This window comes from Pectinophora gossypiella, chromosome 8, assembly GCF_024362695.1.
Source record: "Pectinophora gossypiella chromosome 8, ilPecGoss1.1, whole genome shotgun sequence".
In the NCBI taxonomy this organism is placed as follows: Eukaryota; Metazoa; Arthropoda; class Insecta; order Lepidoptera; family Gelechiidae; genus Pectinophora; species Pectinophora gossypiella.
The window spans coordinates 9,199,781-9,219,277 of NC_065411.1; the positions used below are offsets into that span (position 1 = coordinate 9,199,781).

At 36.7% G+C, this 19,497-nt stretch overlaps 1 protein-coding gene across 3 annotated transcripts in view; it reads left to right on the forward strand.

The window, feature by feature from the left end:
• LOC126368690 (uncharacterized) overlaps positions 1-19,497 on the forward strand; it is a 169,409-nt gene that overhangs the window by 56,648 nt on the left and 93,264 nt on the right. The window lies entirely within an intron of this gene.

Consider the following 19,497-nt stretch of genomic DNA (forward strand, 5'->3'; position numbering starts at 1 on the left):
GTTCTAAATTTTGGACATAAATAGAGAAAATGTGAGGGTCCTGCACAAAAGTTACAATTGTTTTTTGTAACAATGTTGGTTACTTTTGGAATACTTTTTATACAAGTATTGGTGGAATCCTCAAGTGCCATGGCACGCTTCTCCAAAAAGGAGATAAACTCTTCCATTGTTGGTAGAGTATCAGGGTCTCTATCAATTTGATAGGCCCTGTTAGTAAATGCATCCAATTTTTTAGTTAAAATTGTAATTAATAGCATGTCCCAGTTGTCAACAGGCTGCTTTAAATTTCTGAGAGCATGCAATTGTTGCTGCACATCAGATATAAATGACCTAATACAGGTCGCTGTACCCTTCTGCATAGACGGTAGTTGCAAGATAATACTAATATGATTTGTAATTAATCTGGCCTTGTTGTCAAAGCGCTTCTTCAATAAACAAAGAGCTTCAGAGTAGGACTCATTAACAAGAGGTAAATTGACTATGACAGCTAGTGCATCTTCGGTCAGAAACGTTCTGAGATAGAATAACTTTTGAACGTCCGAAAGTGACTTATTTTGGTCAATGACAGCTGTAAAAAGCTGCATGAAGGGAGTATATTTAGTGAAATCCTTGCCTGTAAAAGTTGGAACATCAATATTTGGTAATTTTGATGCAGACGCACTAGAACATTGCCTGACCTCTGTTGTAGCCAAATTCCTCTTTAAAGTATTTAATTTAGATAGAACATCAAAATATTTATCCTCCAAATTGGCAGCATTTTCTTCATCTTGTTCATCTATAGATAATATATCTAAGTGCACTTTTTCATAATCTTTAAATGTAGTATTAAGTTTTTCAATACGAGCATCGATCATTTCAATTGTCGCGGACGCACTGGTATTTGGATCAGTTACAAAGTTATCAATGCGAGTCACAGTACCTTTTAAATATCTTCTGGTAAGACGAAGCTTCTTTAGAGTCTCCTCCTCTGCTTTACTCATGATTAGACGCAACGCACAAACCTTTCACACGCACAGAAACAGCTCGATACCGGCGAAGTAATACGTGACGCACTTCACTCGTTGTTAATCGTGATAAGAACGTAATCCGTATACCGCAACGCACAGCACTTTTAGGACAACGTTGTATTTAATGAGAAACGCAATTGCCGCACACTGAAATCCGTAATCCAGCTTGATTTCGTATAAATGTTTCTTCAATGCGAGGTTATGTTGTTGTTTTGATCCAAAACGTCAAATTGACACTTTTGACAGCTTCTTTGACAAGTAGAATAATGGCCGCAGGAAGTTGAATGAATGATTGAATGAAGTTCGTCTCGACGTTAGAACTGATAAACTGAGCGGTAGAAGAAGGTAGGTAATGAACAATCTGGAGGTTATAATCCAGTGAAAATATGATGAATTTCTTCTTAATGGAATGTAATCCTGTATGATGCACGTGAATCTTCGGAATATTTGTAGCATAGATGTTTTTTGCACGCGAAAGTTAGTATTTCCTTGGAAAAATTCCACTTCGCCCCGCCGACTGTCGACGCCATACACGATCTGCAGCTTCGAGATGACACCACCTTTTCGACGAGTTTTTACGCGAATTTTCACGTCACTTCACACAGGCCCAACGAAGGACCACAAAACTGGTATGTTGGAATAAAAACCAGTTTGAAATTGAGCACTTTTGGTTTATTTTAAAATAATTACTTGCAACCGTTACAGCAAAAAAATGGAGTAGAAAAATTAGAAGGAAATGACGTACAATGTTGCCATAGTAATAAAAAAATATAGGTGTTGTCATTGAGCATGACTTAAAAATTACTAATTATTTTTATGTTAATAATTATTTATTAAACACCTGTAATTGGGGCAGATATACAAAAAATAAAATATCTAATACATAATAAAAAAAGTGGAAGGAATTATTGCAATACGATTTGTAGCTTCTAAGAAGTGCTAAATATTACACGTACACTGTGAATTTCGACACATTTTACATACTCAAAAGAGGTTCAAATTGATAACCTCCTTCTTTTTTGAAGTCGGGTAAAATACGAATCGTTGTTTCGCGTACTTCTTTCAAATTGTTGTACTTGCGAGAAGTTTTCGTTGTAATAATTAATATTTTAATTTTGTTGTTACAAAACACGCGTTATGGACTCTATTTTCGATTTTATCTTGTAAATAGGTATAGGCTTAGTAATCAAATTAACTTAATTAATTCAAGGGTCGACCTAAATGGGATACAGAATAATTAGCATTTAAGAATATTCTGGATTTAAGACCCTTTCGTTGTCGCCAAACGTAATAGAAAGGGCTCCAAAAACGAGGGATGTGTTACGCACTGTACATTCCAATTTATCTTCCGCTCTGAAAAAAAAATACCAAAATTTTTGTTGTCGTTTACAAAATATAGTATACTGGACTTTACTAAGTAACATAAAAAATAATTGATAAAATATTACAACAGTTATGTTACCAAATTAAATATAAAGTTCGGTAGCCACTCTGTTTTGTAAAAAATAACCTAAGTTTTGTTAAATATTTTTGTCATTGCTTGAGTTTCTGGAGCGAAGAAGAGTCAAGAGCATCCTTTCATATTACAAAGAATCTTAATCGAATACTAGTCATACAATCATAAGTTTTATGAAAACTTCCACTACAAGTTACTTCCGCTATTTGCTTATTGAATCCTCATTTCAATCAGTTACTGCTGCGTTTGGTCGACTATTCGAGTTTTCGCGAACTATCCAAGTATCCTGGCTACAGTGAAGAATCAAATTGACTTGGAGGCGATTCAATTAAGCTGAACGCTAAGTGCAAGTTTGCAAACAAGCGTGCGAGTTCCGGACGAGTTTATCAAAGAGATTGCTGAACAAGTTAGCCTTCGTCAGACTGCACTGTTTGGCTAGATCGAGGTATTGGTGCGCATCACGAGACTATTCAGATTTCGCTTCTGACGTGCTTCATAGACTTAGTTTGGACGTAGTTACTCACTCTATCAAATGTAAGCGGTCTCTTTTACTTCTTTCCTCAATCTGACCATCATTCATTTGAACTACCGCTTGATCCCGTACCAGGCTGCCCGCTTATATTCTAACTGTATCTATCTTTTAATATAAGCAAATTTTTTCATCATCTCCCTAGCATTGTACCGTTTTTCACAGGGTTCGCTTACCTAACCTCAAGATTTGACAGGTCCGGTTTTTTATAGAGGCGACTGCCTGTCTGACCTTTTAACCCGCGTAAGGAAAACCAACTCAATACAGGTTAGGTCATATACTTCCGAAAATGTTTTTCTCGGGAATGTGGGTTTCCTCACGTTGTTTTCCTTCACCACTGAGCACGTGATAATAGTTTATGATCCAAACATAAATTCGAAAACAAATTCGACAATCATTAGTTTAGGACTGTGCTGGATTCGAACCTGTGACCTCAAAGTAGGCAAGCGTTCTGCCAACTGACTGACTATCACGGCTCCCATATTAGCTAATAATATTATATTAGCTCATAATACTACTTCAATTGTTTCATTGGGCAAATGTCTTCCTTCATTATCTCGACAGTATTTTGTTTTGTGTTTACTTTTTAATTATTCTATTGATAACGACGAAAACTACACAAAAATATTCACCTTAAAACTTGGTTTTACACTTACCTGGTGAATGCGAGCGGACGCAACAAAATATTCCGACGGTAGTTTGACTTGAATAGCTATGGGTTGAATAACCGGCGATAGAAAGGTGATTGATGAAGGGGGCTCAAGATATATGGAGATCGTGTCCACATGACCTTTATATCTGCTCATCACCTTAGAGATCACATGTCGCCTTAATATTAATGAATGAACATACTTGACGTGTCGGTAATAAGTAACTACTGACAGTCTGAAGTTCAATTGAGTTTTAATTAGAAAGTTGCCAGCTTATAAAGATAATCAAAAAAATACTCACTAAAAGATACTGGGATATACGTATAGGATCCAAATCACCAATTTTAAACGAAATTATTAACAGTAAAGATGTCATTTCGTAAATTTTAAGCATAGTTAAGTCCTGTAAATATTGGACCCATCAAATCTTCAAGTTAGGTAAGCGGACCTTCCGAAACGGGATAACGCAAGGGAAATCAGACGGGTTAAAAAGGCCACATCGAAGCAATTCATCTAAAAACAATATTGCAATGCGAACAAATGTCAAAAGGCAATATTTCTGAGGATATTTATGAGGAGCTCGGTGGCGCAGCGGTTAACGCGCTCGGCCTGCGATTGTTGAAGTAAAGCAACTTTCGCAAAGGCCGGTCATAGGATGGGTGACCACAAAAAAAAGTTTTCATCTCGAGCTCCTCCGTGCTTCGGAAGGCACGTTAAGCCGTTGGTCCCGGCTGCATTAGCAGTCGTTAATAACCATCAATCCGCACTGGGCCCGCGTGATGGTTTAAGGCCCGATCTCCCTATCCATCCATAGGGAAGGCCCGTGCCCCAGCAGTGGGGACGTTAATGGGCTGATGATGATGATACTTCGATGTGGCCTTTTTAACTCCCCACATGTTAAAAGTTGATAAGTATTATTTATTTCATCTGTATAGCTTGTTTTTTTAAACTGAGCTTACTGTTTAAGCCACTGCTAAATAGCTTTTAAGCGGCAAAAGTTTGTGGGTTTATGGCTGTGTTGTCTTCACAACTTGTAGGTAAGCCCGGGATTTCTCAGGTTTCTTAAAGTTGTTTCGCACAATTGGAAACCACTTTCTTGCTGACAGGAATCTGAAAGCGCTGCACAATCCATAACTAATACCTTGTAAAACTCTATCTAGCTATCTAGAGCACTCTAGGGTAATGTTGTTTCTTGAATAGTACTCGTATTCAGTCAAATATTATGTTAAAGTACTATATTCTTTCATGGCGGATGATCAGTCTCAGCAGTCCTAGTGTCAGCGTTACTATTTAGACGTCTTGTGCTCCTGAATGTCACATCGTTGTCGTATAGTGAAAACTACGCATTTTTCATATTCGCATGTGATTTTTGTTAACAAGCTCTGAAGAGTATATTGCGAACAATGGACTCGCTAGTTTCAATCCAGGTAAAAAATGTAGTCTCAATTTTTACACGTCACTTAAGAATGTAATTTTTCAAAAAGGCTTACATGGTTTTACTAGGCGACGATATGTTAATGCGAGATGGTTCTAAAGTACCTACTTATAAACATATTTTAAAACGGGAGCGTACAGAAATGCGGTTAACATTTTCCACAATTTGTTGCAAACTGTATGGTATCTCAGTTGCACTAATTTGTATATACTGAGTTAGAGCGGATCCATTTTGGTATTGGCTTTGAAATTCAGTTATTTAAGTGATTCGAGTGCTGTGAGTGAACTACGGAATCAAATTACATGGTTGCCCTCTAACTCCATTTAGATATCACTTGGTTTTGGCTCCTGAATAACAATTTCCAAGAAAATTGAATCAGAAAATGGATACTCCGCTTATACATTTGAAATCGCACAGTAATACATTGAAATAATGGTTTAAACTAATTTATCGATATACTTATGAACTACACGCTCTAGAGTTTTGTAGAATAAAATTTGCAACCTGTATTTTTTGCAACATTTTTGAAGTTCCGGAACATTACCCTACAGAATCGTCATTACAGTATTGTTATCACTGCACAGTGAGTGCCGGACCCTTCTAAGCAAATTGGGCATTCCACCAAATGCCCCGGTAATTTCGGGCTTAACTGTAAATTTAATACGTAAGCCGCGAAGAAATTTAATCTTGAAATTATTATTTCCTTTTTGTTGATAATGCCGAGGATTCGTCGATTATAAATCAGGAAAGTTACACTTAATTGCCTGTGGGATACTTGAAACGGTTTTTGTATTTTAATTTGCGTTTGCGGAAATGCGGAACGGCCACCTTTAAAATTTTCGCTGTTATTTCTTGTATTTCGTTTTAAGGTGCTCCCTCACCGCGAGTATTCGCCTGTAATGTACCGTTACAGATCCAAGCATTACATCGGTGAGGTAGAAGAACATACTAAGCAGCTATGCAGTATTGTAACGTAATGCTCAAAATCGAATCATAATTATTACGATACCGGGGAATGCTCCCGGTGAAGAAGTACCTTAAGGGTGCTTTTTTGCCAGCGAGCATTTGCCTGTAATGTAAGATAACAGATTCGATTTCGAGCATTACATTACATATTGCCTCCTTGACATTCGTCGGTGTAAAATTACAATATTGGTGGGTACTGGCCGAGGCGTAATGTACAATTTGAAGAATAATAATTATGTTACGCCGTGTGCTAAAATCCGTGATGATGCTCGCAAAGAACGCCTTGTTTCCTTGTACTGACTGCACAAACGCTTGCTGAGTAACACGTTACATTACGCTTTGTAACACCATTCAGTGTTACTTTAAGGTACTCCTCCACCGGGAGCATTCCCCTGTAATGTAATAATTATGAATTGATTTTGAGAATTAAGTTACAATACTGCATATTTGCTTATTAGCGGTTCTCCTCCCTCACCGATGTAATGTTACATTACAGGCGAATGCTCGCTGTGAAGGAGTACCTTTAAGGTGGTTGCTGACCGGTGTTACGAGGCGTATTGTACCATTCGCAGCGAGCATGATATGTTACGTCATGTGCTTAAAATCAGTGTTGATGCTCGCTACAAGCGCCTTCTGTACTGACAGCACGATCGCTCGCTGTGTAATACATTACATTACGCCTCGTAACACCAGTCAGTACCCACCTTTGCACGAGCATTCGCATGCATTTATGTTGCAAGTTGTTTCAACATATTAAAAATTGTATCGTTACATGTAATGCTCGGATTTGTAATGTTAAGTGAAGGAGCACCCTTAAGTATATTCAATACTTCCAAAGCTGCTTCAATCTCCCAGACAAAATGTTTTGATTACTTTTGTAAATATTGTTTTATTTTTATTAAAGATACATTTACTGAGTAAGTTCATTATGTAACCAGAATTTAGACAATAACCTATACTTGATCGGTTATTCATCATTGCCGAGCAATTTATTCTCTGAATCAGCTCTTGTGACACAAAATGTAATAGACCATCTCTAAATGTAATCCGTTCCCTATTAACGTAACATAATTACATATGCTAGTCAAACATGTGCACCGAAAATGCATTTGGTGTAATTCCCCAACAACAATCCGTCTAAATCAGTCGTGTTTGATCACCCGATGCATTTCGATCGCATGTAGCAAACATTTGGCAATTATGGCTGAAAATTAATTAGGGATGCGGTCATCGCTGCAAATATCCAATGCCTAAATATCCGGATAGTTAAATATCCCAATATCTAACTGGAACCCGGCGCCGTTGGGATTTTGCGGCAGTTTGTATTAATGAGCTTTCGTCCTTTATTACTGTTTACGAAATATGCAACATTCCTTATACTACCCTGACTGTATGGGATGTTTCGAGGAATGTGTTGGAGATATGCTTTATTAGTTATAAAAACCTCTGTATTGGCATTGTGTTACTGTGCGGTTTTCAGAGATTATTAATTTCCATTCAGGGACCAAAGTATGTTGTTGGGTATGTTTATTATTCTAGGTATTTTGTAGGAGATGTTCTTATTTCGTGTGTGTTGTAAGGTCAATAACCGACCTCATCAACCCTGGTATCAGGGTCACTATTGAGCCGCCAACTCACGTAACGACTACATACTAACCAAGTAAATAGTAGCCGGGACCAACGGATCATCTTACTTTAAACAAGCGGGTGCTCAGCCTGCAATGTCCTAATCTAACCAGGGATCACAAAGTGTTTTTTGTGATATGTCCCCACTGGGATTTGAATTCGGGACCTCCGGATTGTGAGCCTATCGCTCAACCACTGGACCAAGGAGCTGCTATATTGAATGCAGGTAGACACATTTCGTGGCTGACTTTGCTAACTGACGTATCTGTATTTTTTTGCTAATTTGTGTCTTATTGACAACTGTAAAAGGTATGAATCAGTTTCGCCAAAAATTGCTTTTAAGTACGGCTGTTCGCGACATCAGCATCGATTTGTGAAGGGTGGTATCAGATCATAAATCATAAGTATGCATATGAGAGTAATATACCAATGAAGCAGTAGGTTGGAGGCCAACATAAGGCCCAATCACATTCTGTAAGAAATAATGTCGATATGAGGTTCTTTTCTCGTGTTCTCCTTTCCTCGTGCCATGTCATCCAGCTATTACTTTCCAGTGTCAATTACAGGCTTCCACGCAATCACATGTCGTTTGACCATTTAGACAACACTGTCTAGCTGCATGAGGACTGATACTATACATATCTAGTTGTTTTAAGACTTTATCTTTATTTTTATCTACAATACGATAATGGCGGACGTCTAGGAAAGATGCGCTCGTTAATTGAAAATGCTGAGCAAAATTAAACGGCTTATGGAGCCGTCAATCATTTGATGAGTAAGTAAATGTTTAGGAAATTTATTTCGTGCTTCAGAGGGCACATTAATTTGACGTTCCCATTAAGTAAAGTTTGAATTCTTCGAATGTTTTAAAGACACTGTAAACTTGCTTTTGATCTGAGTTCCTTCAATAACCCATAATGTGTCATGCTTACATCATTGTATGGCGCAGGATGAAGAAAAATATTTCGCTTTGTTGCCTAGTAGAAGCAATAATAAAAGCAAATGTTGAAACATGTCTGATAATGTAAAAATTAATCAATTTTAATTGTCAATAAAAAATTTTTCAATTGTAATCGTTACATGAGCCATGTAAACCTTTGGCGGATCAATAATAACTCTGACACCAGGGTTGATGTGGTTGGTAATTCACCTCAGAACCGACACGATAGAAGAAGATCAATTTTTAATCTGCTTTTTGCTGCTAAAAATTGCAACCTATAGACTAACATGGGTCTCCGCGGATCTAAGCAGCCAAAATAGTAATCCGTGTCGTTCATCTAATCCTATCAAAACTTTTAGCTGAACCTCACAATTTTGGCGGATTCAAGGACTTGTGCCTAAGTTTGAATAGGCTGAACACTCAGTGAAACGAGGGTTTTTCCGATCGAACATAATCCAATCAGAGTTCACAGTCAACACCAGACAACGACTGTCAGTAACATAGAGCAATATTAATTGTCGTTCAAAGTTTTTCAATAACATCTTCATCGTGTTCCGGAGGTTGGAATAAATTCGTTGTCGTAAACATAAAGTCTTGTTTAAAGTTAAGATGCTACTTAGATGTTTTTCATAATTCGCGCATTTGATTGTTACTTACACAAACTTTGTAGGAATCGTTATACGAATGGAAAACTTGTATTGTACAAAAAATACTCAGTATATATATTAACTACTATATTGCCGATATACAACCTGTAATAATAGCGGAATATTGCATTGAGACAAAGTTACAAGGTTTAGCAATACAATTTAATTGTAATATTTGTGTGTTTTCAACATTAAATGAATAATAATGAATACACACATAAACATAAACTCACGTAAACGTACGTAATCCCTCATGAGGTGGGTAGAGCCCCAAGTAATGAAAGACAACTTGCAGACACTATTGATACGAAGTCCTAAGAGGATATGATAAACCTTATGGAAAAAAAAGGAACTCAACTATTAAGTTTATAGCTCTACCAGAAATTGATTGAATAAACATAGTAATTATAAGTTAGCACTAACGTAAAAAAAAGAAAATGATGACAGAAATGATATTTTATTACCGAGTAAAAAAATACTTTCAAATGAAAAAAAAAACCTCTAAAAGACATATAGAACATCCATGCTTTTATTTCATCAGTGTAGAACATTCAATAACAAGCGTGGTTCACTGTATATAAGTATACTTGTATAGGTACAACCGACTAGAACCATGGGGGTTGTTAAAAATGTTCTGCATAATGGAGAATGTGGACGACTTTAATTAAAAGTCAACTCAATGGTCTTTCTGGACAATAGACTCGTCGGCGCTGAACGGTTTATCTTTTTTCTCGTTCATTAACAAGCACTTAGATTCTAATCAGCATACTCGTTTTGTAATACGATTCGTGCATGAAAGCGTAGGTATCGACTGGATCGACGATTTTTTTGAATCTTGTTTTTACATAGTGATTGTCAATAAGCAGGATTTACCAACCCGTTTGATTAGGACATTACAGACTGATCACGTGATTGTCCGAAAGTAAGATGATCCGTGCTTCGGAAAGCACGTTAAGCCGTTGGTCCCGGTTACTATTTACTGATGTAAGTACATAGTCGTTACATGAGTAATGTCGGGGGCCTTTGGCGGCTCACTAATAACCCTGACACCAGGGTTGATGAGGTTGGTAATCCACCTCACAACCCACACGATAGAAGAAGACCAACCCTTTTTTTTACAGTGTCTAAAGCAGTGACATTTAAATATTCAAAAGCGTGTGAATTGTTTAGCGTCTTGGACTCCAGTCCTATACAAACTTTTGTTTTAAATTGCAAGTTAATTTCTTTTATTTCGAGAAATGTCAGCTTAAGATAGTTTCCAATGCTCACATAAAATGTGGGTCATTCTTACCATTTTTCTAGTTTTTGGTCTTTCATAGAATGATATATTAAGGAAAGAAAAACGGAAATTCACCATACTTTTTCGCCGCAGGCTTATCATCCTCGAAGACATTAAATAGACAGAAGGGGTTTCTTATCCGCAAGGTGACCCTAAATGATTTAAGGAGTAGTTACGCGTCTCAATAAATATAGAGATTTAATAGTATTATTAGACGTAATGGGTGGAATTTCCACACAAGCAAGTATAATCCGCTCATATTTCACTGCGACCAAGCCCCGATGAAACAGACATTTCGCCGACCTATCTATTTGATTTATAGACTGTCTAAGTACCCTTTAAAACTATAGAGAAAGTAAGTCAATATCCTGTGGACGTATATTTTACTTCGTGATATGGTGAAACCTTGTTGAGGGTTGACGGTCACCTAAATGGAATGTTTGATTGCATTTCAATTTACTTAAAATGTAAATATTTTCGAGCTAGCTAGGATAATTTTCTTAATGGCCATATAATGTATAAAATTCACACCAGATACGGCAAGATATAGCAAATAGACAAATGCTATACATTTCCCGAAATAAAATTCCCGAGTCTGGCGCCGTGCGCGTTCGCCTGCAGCCGGCGGCCATGACAAATTACTCCTAATTCCGAACTGATTAAAAGCGGAATAAGTGAGAAAAGTTTCATTTAGTCGAATCCACTGACACGTACGAATGTGCGGCGCAATACTGAACCGAATACATTACGGACGGAACGCAATTTGTCCGGGGCCTACAATTTATGTTTGCAACCCACTTTATGCAAAAGAAGCGACGAAAAGGGAACAAAGTTTTTTTGCCAAATGAATACAGGATTATTAAGAAAACAATTGGATGAAGTAATCCGAATTCGCATGAACAAAATGTGAGTTTTATGAAAATGATCGTGAAATATTTCAACTTGCCAGTTGAGAGTAATGAAAATTATTATTATGGGTACAACTTATTGAAATTCAGTGAAATTTCCTTTAGTAAAAAGTGTATAAGTATTGAGTTTGGTTTTGATATTATGAAAACGATTTGGTATGCAATTAAACCCCTATTCCGCCTATTCCATTTACAGTTTGCGTTCCGTTGCAAGCAGATAATTACATTCGCTTATAATGAAATAATGCCGACCTAAAGGGATGTTTATTACGATGAGTATGTAAATTTCAATTTAGATATTAATTACGTGGGATCGAAATAAATCGAACTCGACGAGTTGTGTTAAAGATATATTAATGCTTGCAATTTACAAATTGAGACTCAAAATGTCGGTTAAAATATGTGTTATATGACAAAATGTTATCAAATGTTGATATTACCAACTGAATAATCAAAAATGTTATTTTTGAATTTGAGTTTGGCGCTGCGATTTTTATATCTGTTTCGGCAAAGATGTTTTGCCGTAAACTGCGGTAGTTCTTGTTGCCAATTGTATACGAATGTATTGATTCAGAGTGCTCTCATGTACTTTTTAATTAGATTTATTTTTTTCATGTAGGTAAACGTATATAAACTCCTTACAATAAGACTTTTTCCTTGATTAAAAAGTTAATTAAATTATCATTGTGTTTTCTGCATTGCCAAATACAAGTATAGAAATGTACCTAGGAGTGTAATATTTATAAATATTAAAAATATACCACCAAGTTCATTGATTTAATTTGAATCACAGTTTAAACGTGGCTAGCAAACTAACCATCGACAAGAGCACCCCAAAAGCAATCAAACTTGGTTATCACCCAAACTGGGTGGCTCTAAGATAAAGAGGGAAAACGTCCATAAATAACAGGAAACGATTAACAAACCGATGGCTAGTGTGGACCGTAATATATTCACTAGCTGATCCCAATTTGTCTGACCTAACGCAATATTGGGGATAGCCTTGTCGTTTTGCATATCCACAGGCCGCTCTGAAAATTTTGGTCAATCTTCAAAAACAAATGGCTTTTGAACAATGCTTTTTAATTACTTCTCTTCTATTTTTCTTCTCCTTTGTACTCCAGACGACATATTAGAAACTTTAGTTAATGAAAGAGTAAGCAATGGGTTCACTCCCTCACTCTATCATTTCGCTTACTATAGTCAAATAGGTAATTTTATTTTTTATTTTTATGTTTATTGAGAAAACCAACAGCTTTATAAAAACATATTATTTAACAACACTTATTATCTAAACTTAAGCTATTTATAGGTTTCCCTAGAGTTCTAGAACATCGTTATATATTTTTAATAACATTGTATTGAAGATTTACCGCATTTGACATTAACTACTTGGCCGGACAAATAGGGCTCCCTATTGGTGGAATGCTGGAGAGTCACCCGGCACAAAATTTAAGACAACAGATCTATGGGTGCCCAGTTGGGCGCGAACTTCGGCTCTGGGCGTCGTCTGAGGGGACTATATTTGAATAATTAATCGACTCTAGTGGGCCGATAGCGATAACCGCTAAATGAGGGAAATCGTCGACCGCGCCGACGCGACGGGGTTCTCAGGCCTTTGTTACTGTAATTCGTATAAAAATGAATCATGGTACTTACATTAATTGTTTTATCAACACGCTGTATACGTCCCGTACAAAGCATTAAATCGACGACGGCTTAGTTTTGGCTCATGGTTTGGGCGGATAAAATATAAAGCTTTTTTTGCTTTGTAACTGTTTTTATTACTTTTGTATATTTTTTCTTTAGTAAAATGTAAAATATGATAAAGTTTTGCCGCAGAGTCCATTAATTACTATTGTAAAGCGATTCCGCTTCTCTACAGTAATTTAAAAGTGTTACTTTATTTTTTGCGACGTCAGGTTAAGTGGAAAAGAGCTAGATAAATTTGCGATTGTGGGTTATTTTTCTTTGTGCTGTTTCGTCATCTTTTTTCTAACATAATAATATTCCCTGTTCAGGCATTTAGATCGTGTTTCCATCTTTTGGGTATGCCTCTGCTTTTGCGACGTTCATCATTCTGTGAACGTTTTGACTCACCTATCTGAGTGAATTCCCAAACATAGCCTACTCAATTCCGCATCAATTTTGCTGTTCATAAAATCCATACAGTCACGAATTCTCTTCAAATGTTCGTCAAACAGATTTTTTTTGCAGAGTCCTTCATTTAACCTGGCTCTCCCGGACGATTCGATAAAAGGACAGACGCAACGAATGCTTTGAAAAAGTTGGAGTCATTTTTCAGCGGAGTTGTGGTTCAATTTAATTAACGGATAGAAACAAAGGCTTGAGACTCACTGTGGGTAAAAATAGACCACTATTCACAAGTGTGCTCGTTGCAGAGCTGAGAGTTAAGCTAATTATTTTTCAGTCAGCTGCCAAGTAAAGAAATCATACATTTCTTTACTCCGTAAACACATTTTTCTATGTTTCTTGTCATGCGCGATAGGCCGATCCCTTGTCATCTTAAGGTTCATCATACTATCTTAGGACCTCGTATTAACAGTGGCTGCAATTGGGTTGTGTACTAGGTTCAAGATAAATTATGAAATTCTGACAGACCTAAAACTAACGAAAAACATTTTGTTTTTTATATTAAACTTATTTATGAATTGTTATCAAGAAAAATGTAATAGTAAGGCCGATATTTTATCACGTTTTTCTATGACGTTAGTGTGCCTTTTCATACAAGTTCCATCAGTAATTTCGTGTTTTGACGTTTAGTAAAAAATAATTGATTTGACTAACAGCCTCCGTGGTCTAGTGGTTAGAGCGTTAGGCTCACGATCTGGAGGTCCGGGTTCGATTCCCGATGGGGACATTGTCGAAATCACTTTGTGAGACTGTCCTTTGTTTGGCAAGGACTTTTCAGGCTTGAATCACCTGATTGTCCGAAAAAGTAAGATGATTCCGTGCTTCGGAGGGCACGTTAAGCCGTTGGTCCCGGCTATTAGCCGTAAAAACACCTCCACCAACCCGCAGTGGAGCAGCGTGGTGGAGTATGCTCCATACCGCCTCCGGTTGATTGAGGGGAGGCCTGTGCCCGGCAGTGGGACGTATATAGGCAGTTTATGTTATGTAATTGATTTGACTAGTTTTGTCTTTGATTACTTGTTTCTCTACCAACCTCATTAGGGAGTAGGGGTAGTAAATATGTATTTTCTATTGAATGTCGCATTTTTGCTATACTTGGAAACAAATACTAATATTCTTCTGTCGTGTGGGTTGCGAGGTGGATTACCAACCACATCAACCCTAAAAAAATAATCCAAAATTGGCTTATGTATGTTATTATTTGACTTTCAATGCAAAGGTACCGATGATGTGGTAATACGGTTTGCCCTATAAATAAAATATATTAGGCGTACAATGTCATTGTAGTAAATCCTCCATAATCGTGACTCCTGAGATAAAATAAAAGCTTATAATGCAGTTTTGCATTGACGTGGGCATCTTTTATGCCCTTTTTATGTGACGTATTTATTTATTTATTTATTTATGGATCACTTACAGCTATGCACATTATAACATTTAGTTAGAACATAATTAAACAAAGTAAAACAGTTACTTATGTGTAAGCCTATTACAAGTGAACACAACATTCACCATAAAAAGAAAACAACATCTAGTCTGTTGAGACGTAGAGAGGTTATGAACAAACAGTATTTAATTAGCATATTAATAAGATACTTACATACGTGCATAAACTCACGCCTATTTCCCACTGGGGTAAGCAGAGACTATAGAATTCCATTTGCTTCGATTCTGACACACCAATAAAATAAAATAAACCAAATAAAATAAACCTGAAGAAAATGGACTTCTATCCTCTTCTATCTCACAGATAATAAAGTAGTTTAGACTAATGTGATTCACAAGTGTGTTTGTATATTGCTAAAAGTCGGTTTAATTGTTTCCTCGTCGGAACACCTACCGCAGGCTGCTCCACGTTTGTCTTGATAATTAAATTAAAACTTCCCGTACGATTGCTTTAACGTGTTCTATCTCTTTATGGGCTTTTAGCTACAGTTGGAAACAAGTGTACGGGAACATTTTATTTGTTTGCAGTATGTTCTATTCTGTCTATTTAATATCTGCAGGAATAAAAAGTTGGGATGCGTCGTTCTGCTAAGATTGTAGATTAAGATTTGAATAAGATAATGCGTCGTGAAACGTATACTTTGTACAGTGCACTTATTATTATGGGTCCACTCCGGGTTATTAGTTTAACAAACAAAGCACGAACTTACCTACTGTTTGTTATACCCGACTGCGGTGAAGCAAAAAGGAGGGTTATGTGTTTGACCGCTATTTATGTATGTATGAGCCTAACTTCTAAACCACTTGTCAGAATTTCACAAATGAGATGTCACTAACAGCGTTGAGGACGCAAAATGTTCTTATTTTCCAATAGTATTGTGTTGTGTTGGGTATGAAATACATACATACATAAACAGCCTATGTACAGTCATGAGCAATATAATGTACCCACTTTAGGACTCTGTCGCACTAATATATTTGACATTTAGTGAGACTTACAGTTCAATTTGTCTAAAAAGTTAATGTGACAGGGTACCAAAGTGTATACATATTAATGCTCGTGACCGTACGTCCCACTGCTGGGCACAGGCCTCCTCTCAATCAACCGGAGGGGGTATGGAGCATACTCCACCACGCTGCCCCACTGCGGGTTGGTGGAGGTGTTTTTACGGCTAATAGCCGGGACCAACGGCTTAACGTGCCCTCCGAAGCACGGAATCATCTTACGTTTCCGAACAATCAGGTGATTCAAGCCTGAAAAGTCCTTACTAAACAAAGGACAGTCTCACAAAGTGATTTCGACAGTGTCCCCATCGGGAATCGAACCCGGACCTAGACCTACGGAGGCTGTTACGGGTATCAAATGAAAGAGCTTAATTAGTTACTAGTTTTTACTTGCGGGTTTGCTTGTGTTTACTCGAGAATTATGTTGATTGATAACATAACTGCTCAGCCATATTCTGAATAGGTTCTATAGCCTTGCATAAATACTTAATGGAAGCACGTTATCTTAATGAATAAGATACCACAATAATTTAAATAAAAATATAAGTCTAAAAACTAAAACCCGACTGCGGATGCCAACCTCTCCTAGGAGTTTGCTTACCTCGGCATGCGACTACAGCAATCTGCTAAACATCACTATTCGGAAGAATTTCAGAGAATAAAAAAGAATATTTTCTTGTTCCATACTTTTTAGAGCGTGATTTTTCCGTAATCGGGTTTTTTAGTTTTTAAAGTTATATTTTTTGTTCTGTTTTATGAAAGTAGTGGGTATAGTTTTAGCTTTAACAATGAAAATATTACAACCAATACCTATTAAGGACTATTTGTTATTTTCTATAATTGATTGGAATATACTTTAATTACTTGATCGGTCTCTTTAAAAAACTTTTTTCTGAAAGGTGAAAATTCTCTAACTTAAGGTCGTTCGTCTTTTATGGTTTTATACATTTCAGCTCCTTTTTAAGTAATGTTAGAAATGTTGGGAAAATTTCGACAGAATTTCGACGCAAGCTTCATAGGGTTAAAACTGTTCCCGTTAGAAATTCAACCAATTTTATTTTCATGAGCAAAGCGGCCGGTATACAAAAGGTGGGTATAATTTATAATTAGAGTAAAGGAATAGAGTAAACAGTGTCTCGTGTAGTATAATTTATGTGGACACTGTTTGTTTGTAAAATTAACGGGGATCCCCATAACATTATCTGGAAGTTTACAAACCCTTTTTGTACCGAACCGCGAGAGATCGCCGCGATTATAACACAATTAGGTTCGGAGCCTTTATTAGCAGAGGAATTTCTGTCCGAAAAGAACAGCCAAATTGAATCTCAGCTCTGAAATAAAGTCGTTAATAAACAAAATATTACAACCCTAATTTAAAATGCAATTATTTTAGTGGAAAAAAATATTGTATGTAACGTGATTAAAATTGTGTTTTGAACTGTACATGCAAATGACAGACGAGACGTCAAGCCACTTGCGGTAAACAGACTCGCCGTAGCGGGAATCGCCGTTCGGGGAGTCGCTGTTAACGCAACAATTCATTTCAAACGTGGGGTACCCCTTCTGGCGCAGATTATGCTTTCTTTAAGAGTGGAATTGCTTTTAAAGCGTAGAATTATAAAAAAATCGCTTTTTAATACATTAATAAGTATATAATTTTAATACCAAACCTCCGTGGTTTAACGGCATCATTCAAACCATGTACTAGATTAAGGATTTAAATCTAATAATATCCGAATTGTCGTTGGTACTAATAAAATAAATTAGAATGCGAAGCTATTATAATAGCTTTGTACCTTTTAGACGAAATATAATAATTCTTAATGTTTATATCCAAAAAGAGAGATAAAGTCTGTGCTCTTATCAAAGTAAATAAAACACAATAAGAAAAAAAAACTTCACCACATCTTTTGAGGATCGGGTTTAAAAGCACAATGACAGAGGTTGTGTTGTGAAACCCAGCGGAGTAATAAACTCTACTCAAAGTAGTAAAACTAAAGAGATCTTCTTTATCCGGGATAACTAAAGCTTTTAACTTACAATGCTCTGTAAAACCACCTGGGAGTTACTGCCTATGATATTATTACCTATAGGTACTTGTACCGTTCATATGTAATAATTATATCGTAAAAAAGTAAAATATTTCACTTTACCTGACTGCGACGAATCAAAAAGGAGGGTTATGTGTTTTAATTTGCACATTTCAAATATGTACATATTACTAGCTTTTACTTGCGGGTAATTACGTTGAATTGATAACATAACTGCTTAGACTGGTCTGGATACGTTTGATCTCCAAGTTTTGCATGAAACACGTATCAAAATCACGATATCCAAAGAAATAAGACTTCAAAATAAAATAAATAAAAATTAAAGTTTAAAAACTAAATCCCTCTAAAACCCTCTAAGAAAATTCACACTCTAAAAAGTCGAATAGTGACTACGGAAAATTCACACTCTAAAAAGTCGAATAGTGACTTTTTAGAGTGTGAATTTTCCGTAGTCGGGTTTTAGTTTTTAAACTTTAATTTTTATTTATTTTATTTTATGTTTAGAAGATGTATGCCAATTCTACGATCCTGACTCCATCACTTTCGCTTCTTCCACTCTCATCAAGGACCGAATAAATAGGTTAGGTTAGCTTCGTTACCAAGTCAGTAAGGTTAGTATGCTGATAACAGCAGCTTCAGAGCCGCAGCTTAATTCTAGTTTAAAGAAAGACCTGTAATAAAAGCTAGTTTTAATTTGACAAAACGCGTTTTCACTGAAAACGAGTTTTGGCTGAAACGTAAAGTATACGCTGCATGAAGGGGATCGTATGAAATCCCGAATCATCGGGCGGACCACAATGAGATCGGCGCTTTTAGTGGAATTAAAACGTTGGACCACGGTCAGAAAACACATGTTTTATTGATGACAGCTGCGCCTGTGATACCTATGAAACTCAGAAAGCTTTATATTCACTTTAAAGAGTTCCCTTCTAGTGGAAGAAAAAATGTTTAGGATTCTTATTCCTATTTCACAACTTTGGCGCCTTTGGCGGCTCAATAGTAACCCTGCCATCAGAGTTGATGAGGTTGGTAATCCACCTCACAACCCACACGAGAGAAGAAGAAGAAGATTTCACACCGGCTTCACCATAAATACGTGCAAAAACGGAGTAATTGATTACTCCGTTTTTGCACGTAAAAAATATTGCGAAATAATGAATTTCTCGAATTATCAGTAAATAGGAGGTCCTAGGTTCAAATCCGGAGACATATCACAAAAAAAAAAAACACTTTGTGATCCCTAGTTTGGTTAGGACATTACAGGCTCATCACCTGATTGTCCGAAAGTAAGATGACTCGGAAGGCACGTTTAGCTGTTGGTCTCGGTTACTACTTACTGATTAAAGTAGTCGTTAAATGAGCTATGTCAGGGGCCTTTGGCGGCTCAATAGTAACCTT